The 19,667-nt window shown below is 40.4% G+C and overlaps 1 long non-coding RNA gene across 1 annotated transcript in view; it reads left to right on the top strand.

The window, feature by feature from the left end:
• LOC308053759 overlaps positions 1-19,667 on the top strand; it is a 46,495-nt gene that overhangs the window by 7,932 nt on the left and 18,896 nt on the right. The window contains exon 2 of the long non-coding RNA XR_013923786.1: positions 13-19,667. This exon is cut by the window's right edge and continues 18,896 nt beyond it. This is a non-coding gene — a long non-coding RNA (uncharacterized lncRNA). The remainder of the gene's footprint in view (positions 1-12) is intronic.

Below are 19,667 nucleotides of genomic sequence, written 5' to 3'. Positions count from 1 at the left end.
ATAAGAAAAAAGTAAGACAACTTGTACTTAGCAAAGGTATAACAAGATCAAATGCTGGAAATCAGCTATATTCAGGCTAGAAACAAGATGGAAGTTTTTAACAGTGAAGACAGGTTACCAAGGAATGCACATCAAGGACTCCATCACAGAGGGCTCTTCAGTCGAGACCAAGGTCTTTTTAAAAGAGGCCAGTTCAACCACATGTGGAATTCTAAGGACTGTACTATGCACAAGAGATCATAATATTTGTTTCTGGGAATCCAGTCCCTAGTATACAATTTGCAGGTTTCCTTATGGGAAATCAGCTACAGAATATTTGAAGAAAGACTAGACTGCTGAGCTGTGAATTAGCTTAGAACAAAGCAGCAAACAGCAATTCCATAAAATTTTATGAAAGGTACTGCAACCTTTTCTTCTCTTGTTGGTGACTGTTCTGGTTGTGCAGTTCTGGTAGGCAGACTGTTCTGACTAGTGCAGTTCTGGTAGGCAGACAGAAAATAGGAGGAGATGAAAAGTAGAAGGCTTGTCTAGTAAAACTTAGCCTGGAAGAAAAAAAAGCCCATGGCATATTTAGAAACTTTCCTCGAATCTTTTTGTTTCCTTTCCCTCCCTAGGCTTGCTTTACTCCTTGAGGAGGGCCTGCTGGAATGTCTCTTATTCCTACTTCCCTAACAGCATAGAAATTAAGCATCAATTATAATTTTTACATGATTAAGCACAAGAGCTCCCACTTCCCTTCTGTTGTTTTTTTTCAGTTTGTCTCTTTTCCCCTTCTCCCTCCCCAGTGTTTCAGATCTGCTCTTCTATCCCATCCAGCGTGCTCTTTTCTTCTCCAAACATCTACCCTTTGGTTTTATGGGCCACTGGTTGGCAATCAAACATTTCTGTTATTAGAAAGGTTTTCCCACTTCTTCAGTGAACACTTCAGGCAATGGAATTCCTTCCTTAACCTTATTAATGTCAAGTACTACAGTTGCTGTGGTGACCATAAAATTAAATCAGTTTTTTGGGGTATCTAAAATTGGATTATAGACTACGTACCTGTTAGCGATGGGAGTAATAAATAAATAAATAGAGGGCCCATGGCTGTAGTAATTTGCAAAACATAACAGGGAAAAATTGGCCTTTGCTGTTTGAAATCCAAGTATTAAAAGGGTGTCACACTGCAAAAGGTGAAGGCCTATTAAAACATTATGATTTTGCAGCCTTTAATGTTATTGGTACTTTCCACTTCACACTGCCAAAGAATAACTAACAGTGGACAGCAAACATCCTGCCTTTACTGTCATAGTATGTACAGAAAATATCGTCCAGCTTTAAAAAAAGAAATTCCCGATATGTACGGCTGGGTCCCAGGCAGGATGGAGTGTCGAAGCTGCCATTTTGTAGCTGCAGCAATAAACCAAGTGTCGCCATGCTCAAACAGGTGCTGCTCAGAAGTGCTCCCTCTCCTAGACAGCCAGACAGGCGGGCAGACACTCTAAACTATGCTCCATTTTGTCCTGTCAAGCCTAATTCTGGTGGTGTTGTCAGTCAAAGAACAGTGGGATGGATTTCAAAGTTAAACAATAATCAATAGTGTGACGTCTGGCAGTTGGGAATATTTTTTTCCTTGAAAAGACCTCACATTTACCCTTGTCTTTAATTGAAAGCTGGTTTCAAGGCCCTGTTTAGCTCACACACTGCTCCATCGGTTAGGAAATAATTTTGATTAATGTTCTCCCTAAAGTTCAATCAGAGAGCAGAGATATGACAGATATCCCACCAGCCAGGATATGGGAGCGACATACACTGCACTAGTCCTCTGACAAGCCTGTTAACCAGAAAAACTGGCAGCTTCACGTTATAAGAGGTCATTCCTAGTGCTGTGGAAAATAACTTCACCAGCCCTTGTGCTTAGAGCTGTAGGACAGGCAAAGCACAACGTATGGAGTCATCATCATGGCAAAGACCTTGACATACTCGTTCAGCGCCATGCAAGGAGGACCCCGCCAGCCTGCCTACACTGCCTCCAGCCACGCTTGCTGGGGCTGCTATTTGGCTTTTGAATAAAGAGCCCTGGTCTAAAGGCTCCACTGTACCTGTGACCTCCATGCCTTAGGTGAAGCTCCGGCAGGAATTAAGTATTTCAGACTCCATCAAAGCACCCTTCCACTGGATCACAGTACTGCACTGCAGTTTATTAAAGAATTGGTGGTTATTCATGTTATTGACATCTAGTAAATAAGAATAGAGCAACAGTTCCCAAAGAAAGTGGGATATGTAAAGAAATCACAGAAAATCTTTCTACTTTTACTAAGATTTTGCATTTATCTTCTTCACAGTTTTGTGAATCCCTTCACAGATACATAAATCATAGAATTTTTAAGGTTGGAAAAGACCTTTAAGGTCATCGAGTCCAACTATTAAACCAACACTGCCAAGTCCACCGCTAAACCATGTCCCTAAGTGCCACATCTACACGTATTTTAAATCCCTCCAGGGATGGTGACTCCACTACATCCTGGGCTCCTGTCCCAGTGCTGGACAACCCTGTCAGTGAAGACATTTTTCCCAACACCCAACCTAAACCTCCCCTGGCACAACCTGAGGCTGTTTCCTCTTGTCCTGTCGCTTGTTCCTTGGGAGAAGAGACTGACCCCCACCTCGCTGCACCCCCCTGTCAGGTAGCTGTGGAGAGCGAGAAGGTTCCCCCTGAGCCTCCTTTTCTCCAGGCTGAAGCCCCCCGGCTCCCCCCGCCACCCCCATCAGCCTTGTGCCCCCACCCCAGCCCCTGCCCGGCGCTGGACACGCTCCAGCCCCCCAGTGCCCCCCCTGCCCTGCAGGGCCCAAACCTGCCCCCAGGGCTCGAGGGGCGGCCGCACCATCGCCGAGGGACGGTCACTGCCCTGCTCCTGCTGGCCACGCTGTTTCGGCTACCAGCCAGGGTGCTGCTGGCCTTGGCCACCTGGGCACCCTGCGGGTCACATCCAGCCGCCCCCCCAGGCCCTTTCCCGCCGGGCAGTTCCCAGCCCCCTGCCCCCAGCTGCCTGGGGCTGGTGTCCCCCCGGGCACGGAGCGGTGCTGAGCCTCACACCACCGGCCTCGGCCAGCGCCCCTCAGCCCAGCGCCCCGGCAGCCCCCAGCAGGTCAGCACGGCCCAGCCGGGTGGCACCTGCAAACGTGCCCGGCGGGGCCCTCCGTCCCCTCACCCAGATCACTGGTAACAATACTAAATGGGACCAGCCCCAGTGCTGAGCCCTGGGGACACCCGTTTGTTGCCCATGCTGCTGGCATTGGTGTAGATGCACTTCAGTTGGGCTACTGACCCCACCAACTTTTTTGGGGGAGAAACCCTAATTCTTATGTGACCATTCTCAGTCGCTTTCATGGTTTCTAACACATCACTAACCCTTGCACCTCTGGTGCCACATGGATCTCCATCCCTTACCTCCACTAAGCAGACCAAAGGACCCTGCTAGGACACCACCCCTCAAACACTGGCATGCTGCCCCCAGGCTTATCTCTATTGAGCCTGGTTTTATCCCTTTTCCCCTCAAATCTAATGTAATGCTCTTTCACTGAGCCCTGCTAACTCCCGCGCAAAGATCCTTTTCCCCCTTTGAGACAGGTGTACCCCGTCTGTTGCCAGCAGACCTGCTGTCGTGTAAAGCAACCCAGGATCAAAAACCCAAAAGAAGATGGAAATATTCACCATGGGAAAACAGAGATGGTTGTTTAAACAATAACAAGGACTAATAAGGGGGAGAAAAAAATAACGAGCCTGTGCTGTGTGCCAACCACTAGGCAATGTTGCCTCTGTATTAGATGGCTCAAGCTGCTGCAGCACTTGATAGGGAGGGGCTGTTCCTTGGCAGGCAAAGGCAGCTGAGGGTGTAATGCTCAGGAACTCCACTATCCCTTGCCCAGCACAACACTAGAGTTGAGAAGGGGGCGGAGAAGATGGAAAAACAAAGCAAGAAAAGATGATCTTGGCTGAGCACGTAATGGGTATCTTGAATAATAGATATTTAAGTCTTGTTCTTGTTTATTCTTTTAAACATACTCATGATGAGCAACCATTCACCTGCTATAAATTATAAGCAACTGATAAATGTCAATTTATGAGTCTCCAGTCAACGGCACTCATACTAAAAAAAAGTGCAAAAGAATATCCAACCATAACCAACAGCATTTTTCCAGAGCTGGACCACGCAGAAAAGTTTCCAAAGCAGATATGTAGCAGATTTCATTAAAATTTAGCCCCTCAAAAAAGAGTCCTAAAGGGTGAGGCAGTTCAAGATAATGAATTTCACTCTTCATCCATTAGGCTGCAGTTCTTTGCTGGACGTAACCTTTAATATTAAAAAAAAGGTTAATCTGTATGCTTGAAGCCTGTTCTTTTTAAAATTAATAAGTTTTGATTTTAGACATTGTAGAATTATATCCAGAATAGCTTTAAAAATTGAAAGGAGTAATATCAGAGAGTTGAGAATATGAAGTGGGGTTTTATCCAACATATGACTAGATGTTTCCAACTAGTATACCGTGTTAAGGAAAGGAAAATGAGCCATTAAAAAAAGAAGTGTTTTTATAGGAGATCTTCACAAACATGTCACCTCTGCTGACCTTTAGATAAAGGTAAAAAGGTTAATGCAATAATTTGGAAATTATTAGCCTGAAAAAGACTAATGAGCCTATCAGGGTTGTTCCCAGATTTCTTCAGCATAGCTTGTAATTCCTGGGAGATCATTTGAGCCATGCAAAGACCTTACTTAGTCAGAGTAAAAATATTTTTCTGCCTTTGTGGTGGCTCTCTGAATATTTACAATGTGGAGTTTCCTTTTGTTCCACCTCCACCCCTAGCTGGGGAGGGTGCCAGAGCAGGCTTTCATTCATGGGACTACAGATTTTCCAACCATATACTGTACCGGAAAGAATAACAATTGGGATCAACTTCTCCCTAACATATCCTCTCCAATTTTAAGGGTTTGATCATTGAACCAACAGTTCCCTCAGTGCATCAAACTATGCAAATTCATTTTACCCATTTACATCATGGCTCGATTTGGCTGAGAGTTTCCTCTCCCGTTTTAAATCATGATGGTATCGATAAATGCAGACCTAAATGAAGAGTGCACAAGAAATCCAGAGTTCTGTGTTCTTTCCCAGCTCCTTCATTAGCTTGAAATCCAGCTTGGGCAAGCAATTAGATTTCTTAATGCCACGATTCACCTTTAAGTTGGTGTTGAGCAGCACAATATCTGTAGGATAGATGTGAGTCTCAGACACACTTACAGAACACCCTGTAGAAGTTGGAATAGGTAGTGCTAACTATAAAGAAGCATGGAATAACTCCTGAACGAAGGAAATTTCAAAGCAGGACTGTCAGAAAGGGACAGAACACTAATTTTATCCAGAAATTCCTCACAGTTTCAGCCCCTTAGATTCACCTAAACCAAATTTCTGCATATTTGCCTTTCTGCAAAACACACAAATATGAACTCAGGAGAGAAGACCAAGAAAAGTTTGCTGTACTACTACAACAGACAGTCTACTCATGATTTAGCAGGAGTTCTGTTGCTGAGCATAAGGGTTTTTGTACTCCTCTCTGAAACATATGCCACATTTACCTCAAGGTTACATACTCTGGAGACAGGAAATTAAAATAATTAAAATTAAAAGTTTATGTGATATCAAAATTTGCAAATTTGTAGCAGTTAACACACCCATAAGAAAGTAGAAGTCTAGGTTAAGAACCCATTCCTAAAAATACTTTCAAGGATAGTTCTTGATATTAATTAAAATTTTATAAGGGATACCTTAAGAAAGGTATTAATTCCATTCTTGGTTTTCTGATGTCACTTTGCTTACTATTTCGTGTTTCTGAGATAAGACTGCTTTCTGAGAATTGTACCAACTTTTTAATATTATACTATTATTAAGCTTTTTTCCCCCGTGAACAAACAGGGTAGCTGTAGGAAGTCTAAGTCGGATTTGTATTTTTACAGTAAAACACAACGGAATAATTTCTGACCAGATCTGTAATTCATTAAAAGAAGTGACTGTAATGCTTCTCCTGCTGATGAGCTCTTTCCTCATTAAAAAAAGGCACTTGTTTCTAATGTTTTGAAAGTAAATAGTCGGATGAAAGAGCAAGCAAGAGATAGTGTGCAAGTGTGGCTGATTAATTGATTTTGTTCACTGGTTAACCTTACTCCTAGGTAAGGGCTACAACTGCAGGAGTGAGAAGTCATGCACTTTTACTCTTTCTGACTCAAGGAGTCTTGAATTCTCTATGACCCACTGGCTCCTGGGCTGCCTTGCAAGGGAGAAAGGAAATTGCACAGGCGGCTTTCACTCCCCCGTCAGAGCTGCTCCGGTTTGGGGCACTGTGGCTGCTTAACACACACTGCACCTCCCTCCTTCTCCTGCCTCCCCGGGTTCTGCAGAGAAACAACTTCAGCTCTCGATCCATGACCGTGCAGTCGAAAATGCTTCTATGACAGAGCTTGTGAAATACTCATGAGGTAATTGTTAAGAAGGGGTAAGCAGAGTGCATCAAAGCAGAGAGAGGGAAGCAGGGCAGGACAGTCGCCCATTCAAACCAGCAGCCTCTTGACAGATTTTTCACATCTTTGAGAAAAATGCCAGAATTAGACTCCTGACTGACACAAATCAGGCATGCACAGACCAGCCAGCTATCACTCTACCCTCCTTGAGTCAGCACTTGCCTTCATTCATACTTTGTCCATGTGTCTATCCCTAAAAGATTAAATTTCCTTTAAAACAGAAACTAATGTATAGCAGTATAGCTACAGGTATCGTATGGAGCGTATATACAGTGTGCATTTTGCAGAAAGAAAAACTGACAGAATTTGGGTGTAGCACAATCTACTTCTGAAAGAACAGGGGGCTGCCGGTGATTTCTTTATCACGCAGTCTTGTTATAGCAGGAGAACGGGTTCTTGGTTTCCAACATGCAATAGTGGTGCCAGTAACCCAGCAAAGTCACAGGCTCCAGTCAGCCTTTTCAGACGTTTTCCTGCTGATGCTGTTCTTTTCACCAGTAGCTCAATGAAAGCTGAGACCAGGATCCAAAGCCAGTGCTCTGCCAGCCACACTAAGTGAAAGCCCAGGAACCAAGCAGCACTGTCTAGAAATTAGACACACTAATAAGACTACATGTTGACACACACACCAACTTCAAGAAGCTCAGATTATTTCTTTGCTCTCCCCCTCCTCTATATATGTCACTACCAGTATTAACCACAGCTCACTAGACTGTATATTTGGTGTAACTGTGTGAACTATTTTCAATCTGAGCTTAGTTAAAAAGGCAAATGGTATCTCAAGGAGCAAGCTGACCCCATTATCAGACCCTTAGGGAGTTCAGACAGCAGCCAACAGCAGAGACAGCCAAAATGCCTGAGCTGAGGCCAGCTAAGCAGCCAGCCAGGCAAATCCAAAGCTCCTGGAAAAATACATTCTGGAGCAGCGTCTGGGACCCTAGAGCTACTACGCACACCCTGATTTAGTGGATATGGGTGTTGGTTGGAATATAGCAGCACAGAAGAGAGCATGAACAGGGAAAGCAAGTCAGACTGCAGTTACATAAGAGGCCTATTGACTTTTTAATGACTTTATTACTTGGAAGTAGCAGGTATGTTTACTAGAACATAATCTCCTATTTTACAGTAAAAGGTTTTTACAAGGAAAGAATATGTAAAAAGGGAGCTTACAATATACCCTTACAGAAATATAGGGGACTAGATAGGCAGCTGCAGAAAAGTGTGATGTACCTTCTACTTGAAGCCTTTACAAGCTTTAAAAAAAATGTATTTTTCAGTCACTGTTGACCATAATTGCTCTTTAAAGCCAACAGACAGAAAACATGGCCTTCATTGCCAAAAGCAGTAGAAAGCAAGAAGATTTATTAGGATCATTAACTGTTATTCAGTCACTTCCAGATCTTTATTGCAATAATAAAGCAAGTTATTTACGAATTTCAAAACACAGTGTAGATGACAAGACACAAGATAATCCAGAGACACTGGGTCTGTTCTCCCACTGATTGTGGGACCAAACTGTATTTTGAGTGACTTCTGCTGGTGGGATCACTGCTTTCAGCTTAGCCAAATAACAGGACAGCACCATGCCACATTTCCATATCTGTGTGGAAGACCTAAACATCAGAAGTTGAAATCTTACCATGTTCAGTATCAGTGGATTAATTACTTATGTTGCTGTACTGAAGGGCTGACCTGTTCTCAAGAAGATAAGGCTACCTAATGCATAAAGCCTGGTGATGCCAAAGCAATTACTGATAGAATTAAAAAGTCACAACCCTAGATAACAGTAAACCTATTCATAAAAAGCCTGTTCTGTTTTTACCTCTTCCATCAGGCCTCAGCTCATCACTGGAAAGCGGTATTTCCATGGGATGCTGAAGGTCTTGGAAAAACCTTTGTGACAAGTATCTCTGTGCCCTTTGCTGGGGAAGCATTTTACTGGAACCCTAAGTAAGGGAGAAAACAAAACAAAACCAAACCAATCCAAAAACACCCCCAAAAAACCCAAATCCAAGAAAACCCAACAAAAATCCCCAAAACCAAACTATGCCCACAACAGCTACAAAATAAGAATGCAATAAGAATCTTGGAAAGGTGAAAAGTAAATAGAAATTTCTGATACAGCTTGGGATCAAAACATGGTTTTAAGTCCATGGCCACTTTTAAGAGCATATAGCTCCTCACTCTTGTGCCACCTGAAGCTCCAGGCATAATGCCTGTCCAAGAATTCAGGCTGAGTTTTGGACCCAGCTTCCCTTCTAAGGGAACAGAAGATGATGAAGACACAGGACAGCAGGCCTGCAAGGAGAAAGAAAACAGACTGATTTGGAAGCCTACTGCAGAAAAGAAGAAACAGTGATTAAAAGTTTTTCAAAAGATTGCCATCACTTGAAGTGTTTCAGATTGGCGTGAAATAGTATAGATCAGGTGAGGCAGAATGTCACACCCCTGTAAAAGTTTCCCAAAACCATCACAGAATTAGGTAAGCTTATCAGTATCTTCATTACAAATGAAGATTAACAATAATTAACGTAACAGCAGCATAGAGAGCAATCTGGTGTTGCAAAGTGTAAGAAGGGTGACAAACAGCCATGAGCCTATAAAAAAATGGGAATATTAGAGATTTGTGTTTCCCTTGAGAACACAGGCAAAACAATTTTACTCAGTTACACAGATGTAACGTGTTTGTCCCGAGATGGCAGTCACTCCTGTTTGCTATCTGGTGATAAAGACCCACAATTTTCAGCCCTTATAGCATTTTATTCTCCTCAATAGAAGTCAGGGAATCTCACTGAAGCAGGGTCTCCTAGTCCTAAAGAATCTTGTCACCACAGTTTGTTTCAGTTATGAGTCCCAGATACAGTATATTTTTGTGTAAAGGGAGAAGTGTAACAGAAAACTTTCCTGCTGTCATAAATGCTCTTTTTAATCATTAGTACTTTGGCAAGAAAACCTATATGCATATACACAGAAGTTTCACATTTCTCTGAAAATCCAATCTCTTGTACTTTAGACCAAATAAAAAACAAAGACCAGGCCAAATTCTGAGAAGAATCTGCTGGAAAGTTAAGTTGATCAGCAGTGCTGAAAGGCAATAGCTGTTTAAAACAAGTAATTTACAAGGCAGTGAAATAAATTCTAGGTAAACACAAGCAACTGTTGCTTTGGCATAGAAGAGACAAACATGGTTTACTGCTGTCTTCTACTCACAAGACAAAGGAGAGAACACCACCATCCAGAAGACACAAAGAGTTCTGACAGGAGGATGATAGATCTGTCAGAACAGAGTGACAGCAGCCTTAAACGAGCAGGGAGATAAGAGGCAACTGCAAAAGAAAGGTGGTCCTCTGTTAGCAAGAGGTCATTGAGACCCTCTCTCATTGGAGACTGATTATTGCTGCTTTACCTGGGGAATAAAGCATTTAAAAAAGCAACGTGGGGGCGTTTCATCTGGCACCTGGTGAAGTACCACATAGGGTTGGGAGCTGTAGAACCTGAAGAGCATCTGGGAATGTGGCCAACCCATCAGGGAGCACATCACTGTGCACACACTTATCTTATGTAGCACACGGAATGCACTAGTACTGTCTGCAGACATTTACTCGTTAAAAGGCAGGGTATCTGACCTGCCTCCAATTTCTAAGTTCCTCATTTATGGCAACACTCAAAGTGGAAGAATCTCCACAGAGATACAGGATGAACCGGAGCAATGGAAGCGGAATCACAAATTTCCTTCTGCTGAAGCGAGACAGCACAGAGTCCAAGGTGAAACATCTTCCAACTCTTTGCCAAAAGATTGCTCATTCTTTCATTCGCTAAAGCCTTGAAAGTGACTTTGCAATGGCCCTCTAGGAATATACGGGAGGTTTCAGTGTTCAAGTGTCCACTTTCAGTGGGGAACTTCCAGTAAGAGAACGTATTTGTTTGGCACGGAACACGTGCAGTGTTTGCGCTACATTGTCCATGTCAACGTATTTGAGAAGCAAGGCAGAGTGCTGTTTTTTCACTTAAACATTAATCATTATGAAAAATCAACATGTTCACTCACATGAAAATATAGTTTATCTTTGCAATATTTACTTCGACAAATTTCACATTTAAATTAAGACAAGAAAGAAAGTAAAATTTTTTAAAAGTTTAAATCATCTTCATGGAATGCCAGAAGTCACAGATGATTACCGCTTGTCTCATTTTTTTTATTTGGGGGTTACTATGACCAACAGATAGTTAAATCAAGGCCTGGATATGTGTTTTTCTAACCTTAAAACCAAACAAAAATACACTTAAACAAATGCAGTTCACCTATGTAGTACTGCAACGAACAAAACTAGAGGTTTGCCAAGTGGCCTGCTGAGTCAATCAGACTTCAAAATAACTTCATTTTATGTAAAGCAGAACTTTACAGGCTGATAACAACTTCAGAGCCATTCTGTAATAAATTTTTGGTCAAAGATAATCACCTTTTATTTGTTGATACCATTTGAAGTGGAGAATAAATACAAGGTATTTACTTTTATGAATGTATCATCCCTGTACTTACTTAATCATAAATTGACCCTTTTACTTGTTTCATTTTTTTCTCACTGTGGCTGACCAAAAATTTAACAGCAATATTATCATACATCAGTATCTTCCATTTTGGCAAAGGAAATGGACACATTTCTGCCTTCCACATAAATTTTCAAATTTTTAATTAAACCAAAACATATAGAGACAGGTCTGGAACAAACAAAAAGAAAATGTCCAAGTTTTTTCATGGAAGACGTAAGTAATGCATTTTCTAACTAGCTGTATATTCTATTAAAATTGGGACTCCAACACCAGAACTAGAATGGGCAGACACAGGTCTTTTTCAAAGGAATACAGCGCACACACACATGAAGCTCTGCTGAACACACATTTAAGTAAAAAGAGATCGGTTACTGAATCAGGGCTACAGAAAACTGACCGTAAATTTCTTAGGTAATCACATTCAAAACAGAGCTCCAAAGCCTCTCTGGATTCACTGGATTTTATTATCAAATCATTTACAGTTGTGCAAGACATGAGCCAATATGAAAACACTGGTATAAAAGCAGATAAAAGAAGCTATTTATTATATAGTGTTTCAGCTTGCTTTTCACTGATCCTAGCGATCACAGTTTGTCAGAAAAGGAAACAGATTGTCTTAGTTTTTCCTAGATAATCAAATGCTACCTATAATTCATAATTAGTCCTGTGAGCAGTAGTAGAATATCACAGTTCTACCTTCCTTTAAAAGGGTTTTTGCACATTTCCATGTACACCTAATTACTCTGCTTTGGGAAAAAAAAATTAAAAAAAAAAAAAAAAAAAAAAAGGAAGACTCCACTCTCTTGCAAGGAAGCTGCAATTGTATGCTGAACCATCAGGGTAGCTTTGGATGTTCATCTGGCTCAACTGCACGTAGACTGCACATCTGTCCAGCTGTACAAAGCAATCATGGAAAACCAAAGATACGCCCGAACACGTACACTAGCAATGAATGGGCCCTGAAGGATTTGATGAATGAAAAATACTCAGTATTGTGAACTTACGTTTGATTTCCACTGTTTAGGGAATAAGGCTGACCTTTTGGTTACCACGCAACCTAGGAAAATGGGAACTGAGAAAGTTTGTGTCACCCTAATGATGGGCTTGAGTCACCTATTGCTCAGCATCTTATGGACCATCTGCTGTCTGGATACATGTCCCAATTTAAAACTGGTCCCCTGCCAAGGGAATAAAATGAAGTCTGAACTATTTCTTCCAGAAAATAGGATTAAGGAACTTTAAAAGAAAGGAAATAATGTATCATCTTGACACACCACTACAAAAATCAGCTAAACCCCAGGAAATAATACTTAGACTAAGAGAGACAAATGAACTGCAAGTACAAAAGGCGTACAGAGAATCAGATTCTCCCATAAGTTTCTCCAAGGGATGAAATCCCATCAAAATTCAAGAATCAGAGCCTAATATAAAATGAGAAATGTTGATTGAGCTTTATAAACCCACCAAGATGAAAAACTGAGGTATTTCATCACTTACAAAAGCTAGTTATTTTATATGCAACAAAACAATCTAGACAGAAAATGCATGTTCCAAAATTCTGCAAACTATTACATGTTATGCTGTCTTCTTCCTTATGAAAGCAAGAAACCATCTAAACCTATTTTGTTCGCAATACAAACTTCCAAGTAAATAACTAATCCATACAGAGAACTAGTGTACGAGGTGATTATATAAGATGGATGCAAATCTGCATTTCCAGCTGACCTCTATTCTGTTTGCTAAGTATATGAGTAAATCAATATGATTCTTTGCATGTGCCATTTCACAAAGGTGGCTTTATCAAGCTTCACTACATTTTTTATCTGTATATACACACTGCACTTGCAAATGAATCTCCTAGGAACAGTACTAGATACCACTCCGCATATGCATTCAGCCCAGAAAGGTGCTAATAGAGTTATCCCTGTAGCTGAGGGGTCTGTTGCCAAGATTTACTTTTTTAAAAGCAGCGGAACACCTACAGGGGTTCCCACTGCCTGCAAAGGCACAACGTTCTGGAGAGGGCACAGGGCAAGCAGCAATGCTGAAGAGGCACAGACGATAGAGAATCATTAGTGCTGAAGAAATTAACTGTCCCCTTTATAACCAAGGGAAACCCTGTTAAGTGTAATTTAGGCAGAACCTAGAATTTGGATCAACAATTATCATTTGAAATTTCATGCTCAGGGTAAACACTGTGTTCCTTATAACAAGAAGTGGTCACCCATCTCAGGCCTTGATATCAAGACAGTGGTCACTTTCCTTACATATTACTTCAGGCTTTGCAACTGATTAGCACTGCCTTAAGGTCACTGCTGCTAAATATACCTTTCTCCTTTTGCAGGCCTCTAAGACTTTATCACAAAATACTGAGTTTGCAAAAAGGTTAAACTACTACAACTCTTAAAAATACCTGCAAAGTGAAGTGCAAACATTGATCTCTAATATAATGATAGTTACACTGGGTGAAACACCATAGCTCAGTTCAGGAAGGATACATCAGCCTAATCCTAACGTGACAAAACAGTTTTCTGTCCTTCAAAACTAATTAACATTCATTATATTGGTACGAGACATGTGACAACTCTACAGTACTGACAGAAGCTGCAAAGCCTACCAGGGATGACAGCTGTTGTGTGGTACCTAACTGCCAAAGTTAAGAAAGATGTCACTAAAATGGCAAAAATTGAGGAATTGCTCAGAAAGTGAGCTTCAGTATCAAAAGAAAGATGTTCAGTTTTTTTCTTCCTTAATGAGCAAACTAAATTTAAACCTTTGGCTGTGAAGGCTCTTATGACTTTTTCTTGAAACAGTTTCTATGGTCCCAGTATCAGGTTTATATTTATAAAGACAAAACATAAAGGTGAATGGGCTGAAATAAAAGCATTTATGGGGAAGGGAGAGAAGAGGAGAAAAAGAAGGTTCTATTGAAATAAACACTTAGGACAGAAAGTAATCACTGACAAGTGATGTATAATGCAAGCTTCACCTATGAGGCTATACACGCTGTGCGTACCACGGAAAACCCAAACTCTGTTTGAGGCTGCGGTCTGAAGTCAGTGCTGCATTTACATGAAGAAGCCAATAGAACAATCTTTGTCATCTGTCCTGGCAGATTCTCAATAAGCAGACGTGAGCTTATTGATGTCCTGTATGACACAACTGTTATTTCTCTAACGCTCAGAACAGACATCCCAGAACAAAGAAAGAAAGAAAGAATAAGGCTTGTAAGAATTTCCAGTAGATCTCCAATATGAAGCGTGATTTGTCAGAATTGTGACAGTACTGTTGCTTTCCAGCCTAATTTCTTGCAAATAATCCGTGAAAGATCTGGGAAGGGATATTGTACCAAAAGATAAGTCTCTCAGGTGGGTTTTTTTCCCCCCAATAGACTATTAGTCCTGCTTCCCTCCCCCTCATTTCCCTGAAGAAGTTCCCACACTTGTGTTCATCCCTCCTGGAAGGCATTTTTTCCCTGTTAAAAATCTGTAAAGGGAAAAAAGAAAGAGTGAGGAAGGAAGGGAAACCTGAATGCTTGTAACTAAAACCCCCTAATTCTTCCATTCTCAGAGAAACCTTGGCTTGAAGCTGCACTAGATTGCTGTTCAAGCATTGTAATAAAGATGGGACCACCTAGTTTTGTTCTCAATTGTAACTTAGTTTTCCTTTTCAGCCTAAGTATTCCTGAATTGTTGCTGCTTTGGGTTATCACTATAGTATCACACCATCTCAGAAATATTAATGAATTCATCTTCTTTGCAGCTGATGGACAACAAAAGAGACCATTCAGACCCTTACCCGAAACTGTGAGAAAATGAGGCACAGAGGTCTCAATCCTCTGATCCACAGTGGAATGACTATCAAATATATTTCTCTGTTTCATGCCCACGTTTTCACCCATACCATTCCTGCACTTCTTTCTGTCTCGTAAATACCACCCATTCTCCTCCTATAACTATGTTAACTGACATTTCTCTCACAACCCACAAAAAGAAGCATTGTTAACCCATTGCTCTGCCTACTCTGCACTGGCCAGGCTGTTGAAAGAGACCATGCTGTCTTCCACCCTCTCAGAAGAGTGTGCTAACAGCACATAAAAAGAGGCACCATGACTTCCAGCCAGCCAGCTGCACAGGTGGCACCATCCCATACACAACGGGCACACAAAATTGCATGGCAGGCGCTGAGAAGGATTTGTATGCTCTTGCTCAAAACTGTCCAGTTCCACAGCCTCGGAGAAGATGCAGTCCCCAGCAGCACTTGGTGGCTTGGGCTATGTAGCGTGGCAACCCTGCTCCTTCAGAAAGGGGCAGCAGGAAATAGAACTCCTAAGTGGATGAGCTTATGACACTTTTTCTCTCATAACATTGCGGTTTTCCACAAATATATTCATGAAAGTAATTTACCCATATTTCTTTTCCCTTTGCTTTGAGTTGTACAAAGCTTTAGCACAGTTTGCATCACTGTCTATCTGAATGGTATTTCTTATACTGAATGTATGCTTTATGCTTTGACAGGTCTCACAGTTACTCTCGATATAATTTTTTTAAATTATTATTATACACTTTTTCTGTGATGTATAAATTAATATTCAGTATTACTTTTTTTTTTCATTCCTACCCAATCATTTCCTTTGGGAAGCAGAGTTTTCAGTAACTGTTATCTTTTAATAGTTGTGTCCGTTTCTTAGATTATCAACCAGTTTAAAGCAAAATTGTATTTAATCAGAAATGATTCAGTTATATCACTTCTTTTTTCAACTGTTCCAGCCACAATTCACTGCTGTTACACAGTTCTGTAACATCATGATCAAGTGGTCCCAATCTAGCACTTGCCCCTGTAAGAGAAGAACATCCTTCTCAGGTAGAATTCTTTCTGAACTATATAGAAATGAATGATTGTATAGCAACAGTATTTATGTTCATACGTAATTATACGGTCATGCAATACAATGCAACTTTTATGTATGTGTTTGCATCGCACATTATTAACACTAACATTGCCGTATTGCCTTTTCAAAGACAATTCTGATTAATGGCTTAGATACTACAGTTTCCTTCCAGACAATGGATATATTTAAGAATTATTTGTCCAGTAGCATTGATATGGGAAATAATTTGATTTAGATTAATGGTGAATAGTTACAAATTAATAAAAATATGTTTTAAGGTGTTTTCAATGTATTGCAACTCTGCTGGAATTCTCTTCCCCATTTTTTGTGTGGTGAAAACAACCAGTTGCAAAAAGAAACCCAATATAAAAAAAAAATCAGATGTAATCCCAAGGTAGCCAATGTCCTCAGCTAGGAAAACTTCACTTATGATATTAAAATTTCTACTTAAAAAAACCTTTCTTTTTTAGTAGCTACTTCACTTCAAAAGCAATCTGACTCTCAAATGTATACATAAAACAGTGAAACACTTTAGGAGAATCTCCAACACTAATTGTCAACTTTTCAGCAATTCAGCTGAATTTCAGCATTTGATATCCTCAAACAGGAGAACAGGATCTTAGCCAGCAGCCTCTACATAGTACAAACATTTGTGCACTTTTACAAGGCAGGTAAAGACCTAAATTACGTTGGTAATTAATTTTATATTTCCTTTGGCTACCCAAAGAAACCTGGAGCTGTTCAGCACTCATTGAATGATGGGGTTTGCCAAGTATTCAGGTATGCTATTAACAGAACAAGCCAAAAGAACTGAGATCATGCTTTCTCTAATACCTACGGGGGGGGGGGGGGGAAGCAAATTCAAAGCAAGCGCATGCAAAGCATGAGGCAGAAAGGGAGAAAGGAGTACCAAAGCACCAGAGAAATTTAAAAACATGTAAAAAATTTAAGCCTAACATTAGTCCAGGACTAAGACAACAAAACCAAGACTACAGTTCAATGACAGCAAGTACCAACCCCTACTCAAAAGAAAAATATTTTAAAGGAATTGAGGACAAAACACTAGCCTGATCAACTTGCAAAAGATACAAGATATGGGTTTGTGCTATGCACACACTGTCCAAATAGGTTACCTAAGACTTAACTGATTTTTGTAATTGAGCATGGCACAATAACCCAAACTTTCCTACATACCTACACTGTGTAGGTGTGATGCCCTGGAGAGAAACAGGCAGATGCAGTGAGTACAGGCAGGACATTAAATAGAATATTTTCACCTTCAAAGCTGCTTCCCTGTACCTCCTTTTAATCTGCAGTCTTTTTTTTTTTTCTCCTTAAAAAGATCTTGTAATTCAATTGAAGAACATCTGTGTTCACATAAAGTTACTTAAACCCTGAGATTACTAGACTCAAGTATTCACTTCCCTCTTCACTGAACAGCATAAAGCAATAGCATCACTTATCGATTCTCAGGGCACAACAAAAGCCAGCACTGTTTCCTTCTTAACCAGTGAACAAGTTAATCTGTTCAGTTGATATTAAATGGGTATCATTTATTAATCACAATATGCATTATCAAATATCAAACTACTTTTTCTATCTTACAAAGACTTAAATTCCGCTTTTTTATGCAGCTTTTTTCATCACAAGACGACACTACAGAACTGTAGAGCTGACACACGCATTTCAGTGCACAGTTGTTCTTGGAGAGCAGCGAAGGCTCTGTCCGTACTGCTGCCATGTAAAGAGATTACCAAAACTTAGGTAAGCGCACTGACATCTGCAAGATTTTCTCCTACCTATTTTGTTTCAGGCTTTGGAACTGGAAAGTTCCTATTCTGAATAGTATCAAAAGGTTTCAATTATGCTTAAAAACACAAACATACACAAAAACCCAACACATTTTTTGTTTCTTTTAGCTTGACTGTAACAGGTCCCTGTTCATGTCTATACTTTCCAACCAAACTGAATTTAAACTTAAAGAATATCATTCAAGTTTGTCATCAGGATGGCCCAAACCTATCTGGCCTCTTGCTTTCAATAAAGAAAGTTTACGATACAAATTAATCACAGATGCACAGCCTGTTGACTTCTGATGACACACCTGCTGGAGTTTAGATTTGCTGGGCTGCTCGAAGCAAACACTCCTTCGAAGAAGCAGAATCAGATGTTGGTATTTAGCCAAGAACCACCACATTTGAAGTTATTCAAAACGGCAGATCTTTATTTACAGCTTCAGCTTTCCTATCAGATATCTGATCAAGAATTACAGTCAAGGTTTGCTCTAGTCACAGTAGATGTTCTCATTCTTCTCACCGCTGTTTGATAGGTTCCCATGTTAAGTAAAAAAGCCAAGCCTTGGCTGTATGAGACATACAGCTACTTCAGAATCTACTGTGTGGTTCTGTTGCTTATAAAGGCATATTCTTACTAAAGAGGTTTCCAATTTTTCCATCCTAAATCACTCCCAAAATGATTCTCAGTCAATGCTCTCTTCTCATCTCTGATCATGACAATTTTGCAGCATATATTCAGAAATACCTCTATTTCCTTCAAAGTAAAAGGAAAAAAAGACCCCAAACACCTTGCTCCAACCTACTCTTCAATATTTGAATTTCAAAGGTTTTGGCCTCTTTAATGTAAGCAATTCAAGAACTAGCATCTTATTCAGCCAAATATTTTGAGTCACCATTTTAAAATTGGATTGATCTCATATTGTTGAAATTGTCTTTAACTGATGCAATTCCATTCAACTGAAATAACTTAATTCCTCTTTAGATAACACGCAGGTTCAACTATCGTCATCTCCAAGTTTTATGAACTAAAATATCTCTTAATTGCTAAGAAACTGGATGCAGAAATAAGGTTCCATATGTCTCTGTTTCATCCTGCATACTCTGCCTCTGTTCGAGCCTTACGTGTAGCAGTTCCAGGCTTTAAATGAGAGGGCCAACGTTAACAAGATGCAATCCAACTACACATGTTCGGAGACATGAATAACCATCTGAGGCAAATGGCCTTGAAATTACATGCTTACGGGAAAAAGTTGTATATTAAAACATACAAAATCCTGCTTTATGGTCCCTGAAGAAATGGATATAAATGTGCAACTGCACAGAACATTTGCATCATTCTCCTCCGCATGATCTGTTACACTGCAACACAAGTCTGGGCTTGAGGCAACTTGTTCCTATGCCAAAATTGTATGGAATGCACAAAAAGGTCAAGGCTAGGAATTTATGTGTTTCGCAGTTATTTAGAAATTACGGGAAAGAGAACTTGGCTACTCCTGGCACTGCACAGGTGTAGTTAACTGAGAGTGTTCTGTGGGTCAGACTTTTTCAATCAAAATTCCACTTTATCAGAAGTAATGGCTGTGTGCATGTGATTATTAGAACTTAAAAGATAGTTCAATCTGGGCAGAGAATCTAAGGGATCACCTTCACAATTCTTTCTTTGCACCATTATTCCATCAGTAAAGTCTAGGCTATACGTTAGAGGACCATTATCTGAAAGAAAGATAATGATAAAATATTTAGTCTACGTATGTGGAAAGAACCTAAGAATATTACTCTGTTTTCATTTGGTTGTGCACATCAGTGGGACAAAACCACTCAAAAATCACCACAGGAGGTGACATTTGGACTCTTAACTGTATAATGAGTAAAATGTTT

The sequence above is a fragment of the Falco punctatus genome (assembly GCF_963210335.1).
Source record: "Falco punctatus genome assembly, chromosome: 15".
NCBI classification, from domain to species: domain Eukaryota; kingdom Metazoa; phylum Chordata; class Aves; order Falconiformes; family Falconidae; genus Falco; species Falco punctatus.
Note: the sequence above shows the minus strand (reverse complement) of the source record. Positions and strands in the feature narration are given on the sequence as shown.